This window comes from Oncorhynchus clarkii, chromosome 5 (genome assembly GCF_045791955.1).
Source record: "Oncorhynchus clarkii lewisi isolate Uvic-CL-2024 chromosome 5, UVic_Ocla_1.0, whole genome shotgun sequence".
Classification (NCBI taxonomy): domain Eukaryota; kingdom Metazoa; phylum Chordata; class Actinopteri; order Salmoniformes; family Salmonidae; genus Oncorhynchus; species Oncorhynchus clarkii.
In genome coordinates this window covers 17,618,831-17,624,830 of record NC_092151.1, presented here as the reverse complement: position 1 = coordinate 17,624,830, position 6,000 = coordinate 17,618,831, and the positions used below count along the sequence as shown (strand labels likewise).

The 6,000-nt window shown below is 38.8% G+C and overlaps 1 protein-coding gene across 1 annotated transcript in view; it reads right to left on the bottom strand.

The window, feature by feature from the left end:
• The window catches only part of LOC139408471 (rho guanine nucleotide exchange factor 28-like), a 109,784-nt gene that overhangs the window by 102,637 nt on the left and 1,147 nt on the right, over window positions 1-6,000 (bottom strand). The gene's annotated exons all lie outside the window — the stretch shown is intronic.

Below are 6,000 nucleotides of genomic sequence, written 5' to 3'. Positions count from 1 at the left end.
CCCTCCATTCCTCCCTCAATTTATATTTCTCTCTTTTTTCTCCATGGGAAACAGTGATCCAATCTGTCTGTCTGTGTCTAGAAAATGTTACCTTAAGCTGCCCAGAATAAGAGAATTGTTTGAAATGAAAGGCTTTAGTGTGCAGTCGGTCTGTGCACGGTATAGTCGATCTGTGCACGGTATAGTATGTGCTGTGTACTGTATAGTCTGTCTGTGCACGGTATAGTATGTGCTGTGTACTGTATAGTCTGTCTGTGCACGGTATAGTATGTGCTGTGTACTGTATAGTCTGTCTGTGCACGGTATAGTATGTGCTGTGTACTGTATAGTCTGTCTGTGCACGGTATAGTATGTGCTGTGTACTGTATAGTCTGTCTGTGCACGGTATAGTATGTGCTGTGTTTCTCTCTATTTGGTGGCAGGTTGCAGGAATGGAGGCCACTGTGCTGTAAGTGGAACTGTAGCCACATGCCTAAACCTGATCCGCTGTGACTTCACTCTCAGTGTGTGTGTGTTAATACTGCATGACTGCAGAGTGACAGAGAGATGGTGTCAGCACTATAGAGGCATCGCTCAGTCTAGACACAAGGGGATGATGAGGAGAAAGCAACCAAGAAACCTTTTTCCATTATTTACATTTTCCACGTGTGTCCAATGCAGCCATTTGATCTCAATATCAAATCCTTTCTGGGTAACAATTAAGTACCTTACTGTGATTGTTTTCAATTGATTCTTAGCAAATAACAATTTCTCCAGCAAGAATGTTGCTAGGACTGTCTGGGAGTCGTCTAAGTGGGGAGGAGAAAACTGAAAACTAGCTGTTTTGGAAGAGAGGTTCTTACTGGTCTCTTTCTTACTGGTCTATTAACTCATTTAATGCCTGGTGGAAAAAACTCAATCCTACCAAAACAGGCTGAAAAGGCCTTATCATCATTTTCACAATTTCACAGTATTATTCCAACCTCATAGTGTGGAAATATACTGAGTGTACAAAACATTAGGAACACCAGCTCTTTCCATGACATAGACTGACCGGGTGAATCCAGGTGAAAGCTATGATTCCTTATTGATGTCACTTGTTAAATCCACTTCAATTAGTGTAGATGAAAGGGAGGGTTAAAGAAGGAGACAATTGAGACGGGGAATTGAGGGTTAAAGCCTTGAGACAATTGAGACATGGATTGTGTGTGTTCCACTCAGAGGGTGAATTGGAAAAACAGAATATTGGAGTGCCTTTGAACGGGGTAGGTGCCAGGCGTACTGTTTTGAGTGTGTCAAAAACTTCAACGCTGCTGGGTTTTTCACACTCAACAGTTTCCCTTGTGTATCAAGAATGGTCCAACACCCGAAGGACATCCAGCCAACTTGACACATCTGTGGGAAGCACTGGAGTCAACATGGGCCAGCATCCCTGTGGAACGCTTTGGACACCTTGTAGAGTCCATGCCCTGAGGAACTGAGGCTGTTCTGAGGGCAAAAGGGGTCGTACAACTCAATATTAGGAAGGTTTTCCTAATGTTTTGTACACAGTGTATGTAAAACACTGGACAATCTCACTTTTTACTGCCTCAGGCCTTTAAAAAGAGCTGTCATTACACAATAAAAGGCTCGAAAACAACATCAAAACAACCCCATGTGATTCACCAGAAGATTCTGACAGGTGATAAACTGAGTGGTGTGCTGGAGAGTTGTCACGGTGTTGTGGTGTCTCTCTTGTCATGATGTGTGTTTTGTTTTTATCCCAGCCCCCGTCCCCGCGGGAGACCATTTGCCTTCTAGTAGGACATCATTGTAAATAAGAATTTGTTCTTAACTGACTTTCCTAGTTAAATAAAGGCAAATAAAATAAAATTAAACAAATTAATAGCACTGTCCTTTTCACTTACTATAGCTATTTTGTCAATAAAGAAAGTCCTGATGCCACAGGCTGGGGCATGATCCTCCTGATCCTGTAACAGGTACTACTATTATCTGGTATTGTCCATCTTTGTGTTGTCATTATCATGGAACTGTCATTATGATATTATCATGATCATGGTATCACCATTATGGTATTATCATTATCATGATAGGATCATAATCATGGTATTGTTATTATCATCGTTTTATGATTATAATGATATTTTTATTATCATGGTATTATCATTAGGGTATTATCATTATCATGGTATTGTCATTATCATGGTATTGTCATTATCATGGTATTGCCATTATCATGGTATTGTCATTATCATGGTATTGTCATTATCGTGGTATTGTCATTATCATGTCATTGTCATTATCATGGTATTGTCATTATCCTGGTATTGACATTATCATGGTATTGTCATTATCCTGGTATTGTCATTATCATGTATTGTCATTATCATGGTATTGTCATTATCATGGTATTGTCATTATCGTGGTATTGCCATTATCATGGTATTGCCATTATCATGGTATTGTCATTATCATGGTATTGCCATTATCATGGTATTGTCATTATCCTGGTATTGTCATTATCATGGTATTGTCATTATCATGGTATTGTCATTATCGTGGTATTGTCATTATCATGGTATTGTCATTATCATGGTATTGTCATTATTCTGGTATTGTCATTATCATGGTATTGTCATGATCATGGTATTGTCATTATCATGGTATTATCGTTATCATGGTATTGTCATTATCCTGGTATTGTCATTATCATGGTATTGTCATTATCATGGTATTATCATTATCATGGTATTGTCGTTATCATGGCTGTGGGGTCAGATTTGTTTTTAAACTGTGGATAGAAAAGTGAACTTCCATAATATGAGTGTAGGGTAACCTATTATTAGGGCTGGGAATTGCCAGGGACCTCATGATACGATATTATCACAATACTTAGGCGCCGATGCCATATGTATTATGATTCTATATGTATTGTGATTTTTTATGTATTACGATTCGATACTGCAACTTTATTGTGATTCGATGTTCCAAACATATTGCTCACTATATGTCTGCTGCAGAGGAACAAAAGAGGGCCATAGAAAAACATGTTTTGGAAGTAAAAGTGCTGAAAACCTGCCGGCACACATAAAACATTTAAAAAGATGATGGAGAACAAACTATAGGATGAGAAATACCAAAGTTTTGGTACGACCAACTTGCACTAGCTAATAGATAACATTAAACAGCCACCACTAACATTGAGTGGCTGCTGCCAACACACTGACACTGACTCAACTCCAGCCACTTTAATAATGGGAATTGATGGGAAATGATGTAAATATATCACTAGCCACTTTAAACAATGCTACCTTATATAATGTTACTTACCCTACATTATTCATCTCATATGCATACGTATATACTGTACTCTATATCATCAACTGTATCCTTATGTAATACATGTATCACTAGCCACTTTAACTATGCCACTTTGTTTACATACTCATCTCATATGTATATACTGTACTCGATACCATCTACTGTATCTTGCCTATGCTGCTCTGTACCATCACTCATTCATATATCCTTATGTACATATTCTTTATCCCCTTACACTGTGTACAAGACAGTAGTTTTGGAATTGTTAGTTAGATTACTTGTTGGTTATTACTGCATTGTCGGAACTAGAAGCACAAGCATTTCGCTACACTTGCATCAACATCTGCTAACCATGTGTATGTGACAAATAAAATTTGATTTGATTTGATTTGGGGAACTACCTAGCAAAAAAATATATAGAGATATTTTTACAAATCGCTACTTGTCGATATAAAATATGCAAAAATAATATTGCGATACTCTACTGTATCTACTGTATCGATTTTTCCCCCATCCCTACAGTTTATGTGTGTACTGTGTAGGGTGGCTGTTTGTAAGCTCAGGACAAGTAGTGTGTGTATCCTGGCCAGATGAGCCATGTGCTGCCATATAGGAGTCAGAGAGGGACTCCCTGCTTTATTTGCATGCCTATTTTCCTATTAGGCCTTAGACTTTGGGTTACACAACACACAAGATAGTTCCCAAACAGAAACACACTCCACTCTCCTTGAAAAAGACCCCCTAACACTGACCCCTGACCTCTCTACCTCTTCAGTGTGTCTGTGTGTAACAAACCAGACACTAGAACTGGCCCTGAGGAGACTAGCTTACGTGAACAATGAACAGCACACAGTAGAGTACAAAAACGTCAAAAGCAGAAGGAACACTAGTTTTGACATCTGGTCATGTGCCAGAAATATTTTCAAATGTGAAGGTCCAGAGAGGTCAAGTGTGAACAAATCTGTTTCCTCTCACATGATATCACCCACATCAACCGTACATCACCTGAACAGGTAAATCTTGATTTCACCATACTATTTGGTAATTAGAAAATGTACCAGCTCATTGTCTTTGGCACATTGGCCACTTAGGTGTGGTTGTAAGATTGTTCTCAGGAACACCCAGCTATATACTCAGTTATGCATTAGAGAATGATTAATGGCCCCTGAGAAAAGGATGCAAGGTGGAATGATGACAATGTAACACAGCTGTCAAGAGAAGCACAACAAAAGTCCCCAGTCTAGGAAACGAATAGCTTCTACCCCCGAGCCATAAGGCTGCTAAATAATTAGTTAAATAGTTAACAAAATAGCTACCCGGACGATCTGCATTGACTGTTTTTGCTCTAACCTTTTTGTCTCATCACATACGCTGCTGCTACTGTTTCTTATCTGTCACCTTATTCCTAGTTATGTACATACAGTATCTGCCTCGTACCCCTGCACATGGACTCAGTACTGGTACCACATGTACACTGAACAAAAATATAAACGCAATATAAAGTGCTGGTCCCATGTTTCATGAGCTGAAATAAAAAAAATCATGTACATTTTACATACACACAAAAAGCTTATTTCTCTCAAACGTTGTGCACTAATTTGTTTACATCCCTGTTAGGGAGCATTTCTCTTTTACCAAGATAATCCATTCACCTGACAGGTGTGGCATATCAAGAAGGTTATTAAACAGCATGGTCATTACACAGGTGCACCTTGTGTTGGGAATAATAAAAGGCCACTCTAAAATGTGCAGTTTTGTCACACAACTAAATGCCACAGATGCCTCAAGTTTTGAGGGAGAGTGCAATTGGCAGGAATGTCCACCAGAGTTGCTGCCAGAGAATGTAATGTTAATTTCTCCACCATAAGCTGCCTCCAACATCGTTTCAGAGAATTTGGCAGTGCGTCCAGCTGACCTCAAAACTGGTTACCAAGTGTAATCACGCCAGCCCAGGATCTCCACATCCGGCTTCTTCACCTGCGGGATCGTCTGAGGAGTTTTTCTGTCTGTAATAAAGCCCTTTTGTTGGGGACAACTCATTCTGATTGGCTGGGCCTGGCCCCCTAGTGGGTGGACCTATGCCCTCCAAGGCCCACCAATGGCTGCACTCCTGCCCAGTCATGTGAAATCCATAGATTAGGGCCTAATTTATTTATTTCAATTGACTGATTACCTTATATGTACTGTAACTAAGTAAAATCTTTGAAATTGTTGCATGTCGCGTTTATATTTTTGTTCAGTATACATAGCCAAGTTATCATTACTCATTGTGCATTTATTATTACTTGAATTATTAATTGTTTAACTTTTCTATTATTTCTCTATTTTCTTTCTCTCTGCATTGTTGGTCAGGGCCTGTAATGTAAGTAAGCATTTCACTGTTAGTCTCCACCTGTTGTTTACGAAGCATGTGATGAATAAAATGTGATTTGATTCGATTTTTGTAGACAGTATAACCTATTAAAACTACGGCTGAACTGTTTGTCTTCCTCATAAGTGCTCCATTAGCTCACTTTTTGCAACCTTTTATAAGATAGCTGATATGGAAATATGATGAATTTTATGGTTGTGGAAACGTTATCTATTTTATGTTATTAAGGAGCAGGTTTCAATAGAATATGGTATATTTTTCTGACAGAACAACTACACAGATCAAACAATCATCTAACATTTCACTCTCATCATCATCCTCCTCCTCCT